This window comes from Artibeus jamaicensis, unplaced genomic scaffold, assembly GCF_021234435.1.
Source record: "Artibeus jamaicensis isolate MK-2021 breed Jamaican fruit bat unplaced genomic scaffold, CSHL_Jam_final scaffold_3151, whole genome shotgun sequence".
Lineage (NCBI taxonomy): Eukaryota > Metazoa > Chordata > Mammalia > Chiroptera > Phyllostomidae > Artibeus > Artibeus jamaicensis.
Genome location: NW_026522037.1, coordinates 4639363 through 4650800, shown reverse-complemented (window position 1 = coordinate 4650800; position 11438 = coordinate 4639363).

The following is an 11438-nucleotide window of genomic DNA, read 5'->3' as shown; positions in this document are numbered from 1 at the left end:
TTACGGATGCAGAAACCGAGGCCCGGGAGGCTTCAGAAACTTGCCGAAGGCCACACAGCTGGGCACAGCGGCCCAGCGGCCCAGCGGCCGAGGCCACTCTCCTTCATTCTGCATTCGTGTGGCGTATTTCGATGGAGCAGCCCACCATCTGCCAGGTGCCGCTCTGCATGCTGGGCAGCCAGAAAAGAACAGAGGCCCATGGGCCCCTCACCTAGGGCACCAAACGAGCAACTGAATAAACAGATACGATCGTGTTGGGTGGCAGTGAAATGTCTCAAAGAAAAGACATTTGGGGACGAGAAGGGGCGCTGGCTGGTCAGGGAGGGCTTCCCGCAGGGGACTTCCCAGCAGAGACGTGGGCACTCAGCCACACCACTGGGTTTTCCGCCTCAGCACAGGGGGCGTCTTGCTTGACCTTTCTCTGAGTCAGGGCCTGTGCTGTGCATTAGAAGGTGTCTAATGCATCTCTGGCCTCCACCACAAGATGCTGGTACCAGCCCCCTCTCCTGGGTGACAGCCAACACACTGTCTCCTGACATCACCCGATGTCCCCAGGAGAGCAAAATCCTGCCTGGGGTGAGACCCCTGAGTCACCCGATGAGTAAAGCAGGCACCATGCAGAGAAGGAATAGCAAAGTGGGCAGAGCGTTTGAGAGGCAGGAAGGAGCTAGTTTGGCCGGAGGGCAGCGAGCCAGGGGATCCTCAGGGCAGCGTGCTCCTTGAGGCTCTCTAGAAAGTTCTCAGCCACACTTCAAGGCTTTCTCCTCTGCACCAGGCATTGTATCAGCTGAGCCCAAGGGCACAGCACGTGCCCCAGGGTGGTAGCAGCCTGAGTGGTGGGATAAGACACGTGTGCTGAGATGGCAGCCGGCAGCGTGGGGCTGTCCATGGGAACAGAATATTCTGGACAGAGGGCAAGCAGAGAGCTACTTCGAAAGGACTGACCACAGACCAAGAGGCCCCAGCAAGGCAGTGTCTGGGCTGCTACCTGAAGAGGTGATAAGGGACATCCGAAGCCTCTGCCTTCCCGGCATCTCGGCCTTTCCCTTTTCCATCAGAAACTGCGCTGCCCCCCATACTCCCTCCCCAGCATGTGATTTTGGTGGATTCATGGTGCCCACCGCCCTCCCCTGGCCTAGCCAAGGGGCTGGCATGAGACCCAAGCCTGGCCATCAGAGTCTTTCTTCCTGGAATCAGAATATTGGGCAGAGAGACCCAAGGGCAGAGAAGGGCTGGAGTCAAACTTTCTTCTGATGGGAATGCAACAGGCAGGCTCTTTTATTCCGGCACTGTGTGTCCCTCCCTCCACTCCCCGAGAAGGCCTCGAGTTTTCCTTTTCCTTCTAATGCTCTCTCAGGCTCTGTCTGTCAAGTTCATCAGAGTGGGTTTCTGCCGCCGGAAACCCCGACTGGAATGTCGACAGTGCAGTTAGAGCCAGGAATAGGGAGGCGGGCTTCTGATGGTCTGCACGCACCGCTTTTTATCAAATAAGCCGAGTGTCCCTCACTCTCCTAGCAACCGCGAGCTTCTCCGGGGCCAGGGCCGGGCCTCTTCCGCCTCGTCCCTGCAGCAGTCACAGGGCTGGCTGCTCCTTCCTCGTCCACATCCTGGTTTGTCATTACTCATTTCTTTGTGGGATGATTTGTTTAAGGTCACCCTCTCCCACTCTGCTGGAAAGTCCCATGGCCACGGAACATCTGCAGCCCGACCCAGCAGGGGCAACCAGCTGTTCTGATTTGCCCTGGTCTGGGGGGCTTCTTGGGACATGCATGGACATCCCGTGCGAACACCAGGACAGTCCCCAGCAAACCGGGGCCGTGTTCACCCCACCAGTGCCTGGTAGGAAAACTCAGCACCATTTGTCCCTGACACTCAAGAAATATATTGAATTTTCCCATTGCCACTTATTGAATAGACTGTCTTTACCCCATTGTATGTTCTTGCCATTTGTCAAATATTAATTGACCATAAAGGCCTGGGTTTATTTCTGAGCTCTCTGTTCTGTTCCACTGATCCATGTGTCTGTTTTTGTGCCAGTACCATGCTGCTTTGATTACTATGGCCTTGTAGTATAGTTTGATGTCAGGTAGCATGATGTCCCCAACTTCATTCTTTTATCTCAAGATTGCCGAGGCTATTCGGGGATTCTTTGTGGTTCCATACCAATTTTTGGAATATTTGTTCTAGTTCTGTGAAATATGGCATTGGTATTTTGATAGGAATTGCATGGAATCTATAGATTGTTTCGGGCAGTATGGATGTTTTAATGACCAATGTAACCCCAATAATTAAGTAAAAATATTTTTTAAAGAAGAAATATGTTGAAATGAACTGTAGAGGCAGCCCCGCATCAGGCACATTTTTTCATTAAAGCATCCCTGCCTGCTATGTGCCGGGTGACCAGCTTGTCAGAAGCAGAGGTTCATGGCGGGGGGGTGGGGGGGGGGGGTGGGGGGAACCTCCCAGCAGCCAGGGCTGGAAATGTGGGGCGGAGCCAGACAGGTGCGGCAGGGCGGGGGCCTGGGAACAGGGGCCATTCCTGGTGATGCTCCTGGGGCTCCTCCCAGGCATCGGGATGAGGGGCGGGAGCTGCAAGTCAGTGCCCATTGGGTCGCTTCTTTCTCGGGTCCAGGCTGCACAGGGAGGGGGTTGGCTGCTTTCTCTCCCAACTCAAGCTCAGCTGGCTGCTTGGGCCAGCCCACCCCCAGGAACTGTGAATTTCTTTGTGGATATGCGACAAGTCCCACACTTTGCTCCTCACGGAGACCCAGCAGCTGAGCCATTTGGAGGCCACCCTCCGGGTGTCTTTCACTTCCGCTCCTGTAGGAGGTGAGGTGACACTGATGGCCAGCCAAAGCACTTTTTGGGAAGTCCTCAGAGAAGGATTGTTCTATGATTCTCTGACATCATCAGAGAAGAACATTTCTCTAGAATCTTCCTAAAATGCCCTAATAGGTAAGAGGCAGAGGGTGGTCTGTTCTCTCCTTAGCTTTTCTCAGTAAAGAACCGAACCACATAAAAAGGCCTCTAGGTCCCTGGCATACAGGGGAAGGTTCTAGAAGGTGAACCGAAAGGAAGTAAAAACACTGAGTCATGCAGTTAGTTTTTCCTCTTTAAATTCTCTTTCAGTACTCATTACCCCGAAAGAGCCTCTCACTTGGGCACCTCTCCGAACCTCCCTTTTAAATGGAAATCCAACAGGCCTCCAGCCCAGAGTCTTCAGCGGGCAGCCCTGTGCCTCGAGAATCCCGTAACACAGCCTCATGTTCATAGTGCTTCTTTTTATGGGGAGCTCCTATTTATGGCAGGCGGTATTGGCTTTCCATTTATGGGGATGAGTCTGTTTCCCCTCGGAATAAACGTGTTGAAGTTTTAAATGTGAAAACGTTAAAGAAAAAGAATGAGGGAGAGACGAGACCAAGAGGCACACGGCCGTCGCACAATTATTGGTGACCCCGAGAGACCTGGAGTTTGAAAACGGGCAGAGGTCGGAGGGACAGTGACCGCAGGGCCACTCCCCAGAGCAGGCTCCATTCACGTCGTTCAGTGGATGTCCAGCCTGGAATTTCAAAGGTGGCCCCTTAAAGAAATGAGAGACCGAGACACTGGGGAATGCCAGGAAATTCTTCCCGGGACCTGTACCAGACAGAAACCTCCTGAGATGAGAGGGGGCAGGTCTGTTGCTGAACTTGGCCAAGACCTTCCTGTTGGGGAAGGGGGTCTGAACAAAACACGCGCAGTGCGTGCATGCATGTTCCCTGTGGAAAGCCACGGAGCCATAAGAACGGTAGCCGTGGCATGGACAGGGTAGTGGACTCAACGGTCCCAAACCCAGGCCCCGTGCTAAGCTCTGCATATGCTTCCAAAAGCCTTGCCCTTGACCCTTTTGACAGCCCTATACACTTAATGCTAATAACAGCTGACATTTCAGGAGCAGGCACTGTAAGCCAAGACCTCTTTGCAGCACCCTCTTCTTTCATCTCCTGGCTGGAACCCTTGGGGCCCATATGCGTGCTGCCGTTTTCCGGATGAGAGCACGGAGGCACCCAGGGGTTAAGCAGTTCTCCAAGGTCGCAGCTAGGAGAGGATGGAGGCCCATCCCAGCCCCGGCGTTCTGGCTCCGGAGCCCGCCTCCGACCGCTGCACTTCAGGGAGGTGGCTGAGCACAGACAGGCTCTCGATCTGACGGAGAACGTGGGCTGGAAGTGGGAATCGTCAGCCTCACACTGCACAGCTAGTAAATTGTGCAGTCAGCAAACCCACGTCCCAAGAGCGGCATGTTCCCAAAAGCAAGTTATTTCATCAATTCAGCAAATGCCGTGCGAGCATCTGCAGCGTGGGGGAGGCCGCCATTTGCACTCACCAGCCTCGGCAGCTGGCGGCCAGAGGTCCGTCCCTGGCCCCCACCCCCGACCCCAAGTAGGGAGGTATCTCAGGGGCCTCTTACTGGGGATGTTGGATTTCTGGGTGCGTCTGAGGGGGACCTGAGCGCCCGGAAGCCTGTCTGTGTGGCCAGGTCAGGAAACCTGGGCAGGGGCTGCAGAACCTCGGTGCCACTTTCTGCCAGAGTCTCTTGGCACATCCCCCACAAAATGGAGCTGATGCAGATGGACTGAATACACTGGGTGGTTGCAAAACTTCGTGCCAGGGCTGTCCAACCTTTTGGCATCTCTGGGCCACACTGGAAGAAGAAGAGTTGTCTTGGGCCACACGTTAAATACATTGCAACATGTAATCACAAAAAAAAGTCTCGTATTGTTTCAAGTAAATTATATGTTTTTGTGTTGGGCCTGTAGCGTGCGGATTGAACGGCCTTGGCAGGTGAAAGACCTTTTCTCACTGGAGCCCCAGGAAAATGGGAGCCGTCTGTTCTCTGGTGAGGTTTTTTTTTTTTTTTTTAAATTAGAAGTTATTGCTTGTTTCTAATTACCAAAATTTGGGAGTTACAGAAAAGCACACAAAAATAAGGATTGTTCATTACCCCACACTACCCATGAATGGTTTTGATTAGTCTATTGGTGTATTTTTTCTGGTGACATAAATATAATACAAATGTATATACGTGTATAATGATTGCTTCACTTAAAATCCAGTCCCTTCCCATTGTGCTTGAATAAAATCCAAACTCTTCATATTCACCTTGGCATTTTGTCTCCACATTCTCTGGCGCATGCCTGCCTCGCTCCCACCCCCTCTCCTGGACTCATTCCTCTTTTTTTTTCTAATATTCCAGTCATACAGCCCCTCAAAGGCCTTAGTCCCTCTGTCGGAAATGCTGTTCCCAGACCCTCACAACTGGGCATCTTCAACCAGCAGGTAACAGTCCCTCCCTTGTCACTCACTCCAAACCATCGCACCTGACCTTTTCTTTACAGCATTGTCCTAGTCTCGGAAATTATCTGGTGTATTCTTGAGCCTCTAGTTCACTGCCTGACTTCCCCCAAGCGGTTCTCCAAACTCGCTCCTCCACAAACCCCCAGCGGCCTGAACTTGGCCTGACGCACAGCATGTGAACTACTTGATAAGTGATGAATTAGAGTGATGTACTTCCAAGCTGAGGTTGGACTGTACGAACGTTTTGCCAACTTGATTTTTGCGCCTCATCCGATGCGGCCACAGTGACTTTTCATGGCAGCGTAGAATTCCACTGTGTGACGGGTCATTGTTTTTAACCGAGCCCCTGTAGCTGACTCTCGGGGGTGTTTGTGGAACTGCAGCGACGGTCTTCATACACCCGAAGTTGCCACCTCCCAGCCTGTTTCCCCAGGGCTCATCCCGGGTGGTGAAATCATGGGATTAGAGGGTGCACGTAGTTTTAATATTCTTGACAGATACTGCCAGAGTGACTTGAAGGCAAGCTCTGCCATCTCTGCATTTGCTTTTGTGACCCTGAGTGCGGGGTGTCATTGTGACCTCACCCAGGAGAGCAGCGGTTGAGGCCACTGGCCGAGACCAGTCACATCCGCCGATTTGGCAGATGCGACCTTTCTTCCCGGAAGCCGCCCGGCCCGTGAGCGCTGCTGACCAGGCCCAGAGCCTGGGGGGAGGAGCCCTGAAGGTGGTGATGGACTGCAGCTGGAAGTCACTTCAACCAGACAGGGCAGTGTGTCATTCTGGATGCCGATGACGGCCTGCCTCAGCCAGACTTTGCCAACCAGAGAGACCTCTTGCTCTTCAAAACCCAACTCGGACTCTGCCAGCTGGCCCCCCTGAACCGCACCCGTCCCCAGGCAGGTCCTCCCCTGTCTGGGCCCGCCTGCCTCAAGACCCAGCATTGCCCCCTTGGGAGGAAGCCCTTCAGGGTCCCCTCCCAGCCCAGAACTGCTAGAGCTGTGATCACCAACCCCCCCTCTGGCGTTTGATCACCTCTCCGCCCTCTGTCGTATGTGCAGCCTTAGGCCTGAATAAGCTGAAGTCCCAACCAAGGGTTTCTGTCCCTCTGGGAGCTTGTCCACAGTGTGACTGTCTGGAGCTGTGACGGTCAGGGCCTTTGGGAGGATCAGACCTAGGACTGCGCCTCGACTCTGCTACCTACTGACTCCACGCATTTGGGCACCGTGTTCCATCCTTCCGAGCCTTAGTTTCCTTACCCGTGAGGTGGGGTGATCACAGTCTGACCCAAGAGACTTGCTCCGAGAATTCAATACGTGTAAAGTGCTTAGCTTAGCACCTAACACAGGACATTTGCTAACAACAGCCGGCAAACAGGAGTGTTTATCCTCATTTTCTCTTCTCGGACATGCGGCGTGCACGAAGCCCAAAGGAACTATCTGTGGAACATGATGCACAGATGTCACCTGAGCTTCACTGTGGGGCATTTAGCTTCCTAACCAGCACTGGAGAGGGGGACCAGAACTGTCCTCTCAGGATTGGGGGCAGGAGAGGGAGACAGACGTCCCTGTCCCTCATTGAAACCTCACGCACACTAGGTCCCGGGCACTCTTGAGAGCAAGCGGATGTTTTATCTCCCCGAATTTCCATGCCAGTCTGCTGCACAGATGTGTTTTGGTCTTTTTAATGACAAGACCCACCATGTATTGACCACCTACTGTGTGCTAGCCCTATGTGAGGTCTATTTTTTAAAATGTGATTTCATTTAAAGCCTCACTCTATCTCGATGAAACCAGGATTGGTATTCCTGAAGAGGAAGCAGGGTCAGAAAATTTAAGTGAACTGCCCAAGGGGTGACAGGTAGGAAGAGGACGAGCCAGGATTTAAAAATGTAAAATAAAAATCCCCCCAGAAAACAGAGACTTCCGCTTGACCACCTGGCCTTTTGATATTTTCATAGAACAGAGCGCTGTAGTCAGTCGGTGCTTAGTAGGGACTGCATTGCAGTCTCGTGGTGATCTCAGACCTTCTTCCTAACAGGTGCTTCGGCCAGAGAGTTTCTATTTCCGGCACCCACCTCAGTCTCCAGGGAGGCCAGCCCCCCTCCCCCTCCCCCCTGTCGTCAAGACATCTCTGTTTTCCTCCTGCCCTGTGACTCAGCACCAGCTCCAGACGGCTTCCTGTGTTTCCAGCCCCACCGGCCGGGGTGCTGAGGCCTTGCCACAGTGAACGGAAACCGAAAATGCGTGGCGACCAAGAGTGGCAACGCCCTCTCCTCCATCGTCTGATGTGGAGACCGCGTGGCCCCTCCACCCCAGCACGCGTCCTTGATGCCTCAGAGAGGTCTCCCGGGATGATTTGGGGACCAGCGAAGGAGCAGAGCCCAGTTCTGTCACCTGCCATCCTCTGGGATTGTTGACCTCAGGGAGTTCGCTTTCTGAGCTTCAGCGACCAAATGGGGGCACTGAGGTTGCCCCCTCTGGGGGTCACTGAGTTAGAGTGGCCAGGTAAAATACGGAATGCCCAGTGCTCGGGTCCCCCCAAATTCCTGTGTTAAATTCCAGCCCTCCATGTGATGGTGCTGGGCAGTGGGGCCTTCAGGAGGTGCTTGGGTCATGGGGATGGAGCCCCATGAGAGGGGTTAGTGCTCAGTTGGAAGAGGCCTCTGGAATCTCCCCCTGCCCCTTCCACCGTGTGAGGACACAGGGGAAAGAATCAACTGGTGCCTTGACCTTGGACTCCCAGCCTCCAGAACCCTGAGAAACAAATGTGTTTCTAAGCCGCCTGGTCTATGGCATTTTGGCGTAGTAGCCCAAACGGACTGAGACAATCTGTCAAATTTAAAGTTTTAGATAAAGTTTTTCAGGGAGGGGTATACGTGTGTTCCAAATATTGCACTCAAATATGACTGGGTATCCTGTAACTTTACTTGCTAAATCTATCAACTCCAGGCACAATATGGGGAGAGATAGCAGATGTGAAAGTGCTTAGTCACCTATCAAGCCCTGTGCACTCAGTGACATCTTCTCCAGGGGACGCGCATGTCTGCCCACACGCCACCAGCTCGGGCTGAGCATAGAGCAGGCGGGCTCGAGGTTAGGTGCAGGAGGTGTGCATCCCCGCTTGCGCATCGAGGCGCCTGAGTCTTGCTTGTCCGTTCACTGATCTTTGCCCATTTCACCTCGGAGGCCTCCCTGCTCCCATCTGTAACTCTCCCAGATGCTGGCAGGGGCAACTGGTACCCAGAACTTTCCTATTGACCGTCTCCTTTTGGCTGTCTGGTTGGGGAAGTTAAAGGATGTATCTCCAGCATGCTGGCAGGGCACCGCTCAACGCAGAAAAACAAAAGGGAACAATCAGCACGCTATATATGGACTGCTTGTTTATTCTGAGGTTTGGGGCGTCGCCTCCAGCCAGAAATCTAACAGAGAAGGGATTTCGGTCTGTGTTGTTCCCCAGCTCTTAGAACAGTGCCTGGCCCAGGAAGGGTGGGCTCTTTGATTTCCTGAGGCCGCCTTAGGTGCTAGCTACATTCCGGAAAAGTACGTGTGTTGATAATCTGCTGGAAAGGAGCTTTCTGGAGCCCATCAGTGCGTGTCCTTGCTGAGGAGACGATTGCCACAGCCCCCACCCCCCGGGTTTTTAGAGCAGCTTCTGTCACCTCCCAAGAGAATTTCTCCCAATCAGAGGCCAACTCAGGGGTGTCCAGGGGCCAGGGCCCAAGGGCTGGGCTGCTTGGTCTGCACTCTCCAAACTCCCCAAAGACCTAGGGTTTTGAGTGGACTTGTCATTGGCTGCTGAGACACCCTGCGTGCCCAGTACCCACGAGTGCTTGAATTCCCCGACGGGCTGTCTCCCCTGATAAAGGCAGGGCAGGCCGGCTCCGGGAACTCAGCATCCAGAAGCCCCCCTGAGCCATCTTGGGATTTGCCCCTCAGAAGTATTGTTTGTGACTTGGGAGTGGCTTGTCAAAGCTTGAAGCTGTTTTAGTGTGGCCCTTCCTTTGGTTCTACATTGACTATCTATATTTCAGCTCCACCCCCCCCCTAGTTCTCAAAGCCATCTCTCTTCTCCGCTCCTATCGCCTGCCCTGACCCATGCCTCCCAACTCCCCCAGGACTATTGCCCCCAGCCCTTCCCCTCAAAGCCACCTTCCCACCGCCCCGCAGGGATCGTTTTGTGAACCAGTGTCCGCTGCAGTCATCTCGCCCCACATCTCCCCTTTTAGGAAATTTGGGAAGCCCGATGCCCTCCCTAAAGTGTTGCTCAGTTTCTTGGTGGGAGCAGGGGGAGCGGGGGTGATACTCTCATGGCCATTTCTGGCTTTGAATTCCTGCTCCCACTGAACGAGTCCGGTACCCACGCACTTGCATGCTGAGGCCATCCTGCTCAACATCTCGTCCGCCCCTCTTTTCCACCCCAGAAAATCCACACCCGTCATTTTCTGTGAGCCTCAGACTTCTCTGAATTTTTTCTGGATGGAGAAATTTACACGTCGGCAAGGCTGCAACTTAGGTATCCTTAGTTGTGAGCTTTTCAACAAATAGGAAATGCGTGGGTTCATCCTCTTCATTCAAAGAAGCGAAAGGACCAGAGAGGATGCTGAGGAGGTAGAACAGGAAGGCCGAGGAACGTGGTTTGTTGGCAGCACCACGGGGCGGGCAGTGGCTGTGCGGCCCCTGGGAAGCTTACCTCCCGGGCTTCTGTCGAGAGATATAAATAAACTCCTGGATCTGCCAGGCTGCTGTGAGTCAGGTTTTCTGCGGCTCGCAGCTGCTGCAGTCCTGTTGGACACACTCTCGGCTAATTCTGCCCCTCCCCAGGCTCATCATGGTCGGGCCCCTTCCTTATCCATCCTCATTTTTCCTCCTAGCACTTCATCACTAGCCGAAAAGATACCCTTTCTGGATCACTCACAAGTCTGCCGCTTTCTCTCAAGAAAGCTGGCTCTCCGTGGGGATGGAGTCGGTCTTGCTCCCTCAATAGCTCTAGGGTCTGGCGTAACGCCCGGCACACAGTAGGTACACAGTAAATATTTGTCAACTAGGTGATTGAATACAGTTTCGGCCACGCCTCTCCCCATTGAGAGGATATAGTTCAAGGTCTGCAGACGGGCAGGTGAGGCCGTGGGCGCTGCCTGCTCCCCCACCTCATTTCCAACCACACGGTGCTGCTGCCAGGGCTGAGCCCGCCGTGGGGCCTCGGCACAGGCTGCTCACTCATGCACGCACACATTATTGAGTACCTGCTGTATACCAGGCACGCTTTTGGGTCTGAGATAACTCAGTGAACAGACAGAGGGAGTCTGCCCCAGTGGAGCTCAGCAGAGAGGGCTGACAGCAGCCAAGCAGCTGCAGTACGGTCAGTCTTAATGGAAGAGGGGTACGGGAATTCCGAGAGCTCCGCAGTCTCCAGGTAGCCACCTCCTGTTCTTCCCTCAAGGCCCAGCTCCCATGTCACCTCGTCTAGGAAGCCTGCCCCACATCCCTGGGCCCTGGGCTCCTGGTACTCCCCGGGACCCTCGCTAGACAGCGTAAGCCACAGAACTCAGCCCACTCTGTTGTCTTAGCCCCACCCAGGTGTGTCTGTCCAGCCAGCCTGTGAGCCTGTGGACCCAGGAGCTGGTCTCACTGACCTTCGTGTCCCCAAGGTCCAGTGCACGGCTCGGCAGGGAAGTTTGTATCGGGCTCAGCGGCTGACCTGCCCCTTCCTTGGCCTGCTTCCCTTTCCCTGGCGCAAGTTTCAGGCCTCCCGTGGTCTGCTCCCTGCACACTCAGCTCCCAGCCATTTCTTCACGCTGTTCTGAAGTAACCCCTTCCTTTCCAGGGGAAGCTGTGGGATGGGGAGCCCAAACTTCCTCTTTGGCTGTCTAAGCAAAGCTTGGATGAAAGGCCAGAAAAGCACCTGAAGGACTAGTGACTGATTTCATTCTCTTGTATTCCTCAGGCTATGCTCCTCTTCCTCTCCTCCCATGTCTCGCATTGTCACCCAGCTACATACTCTTCCCAGAATGCACCAGACTTCTCATGCCTCTGCACCTCTGTACATGCTGTTCCCCCTGCCAGAAATGCTGTTCCTCTTCCCCCACCATCCCTTCCGGACAAAAG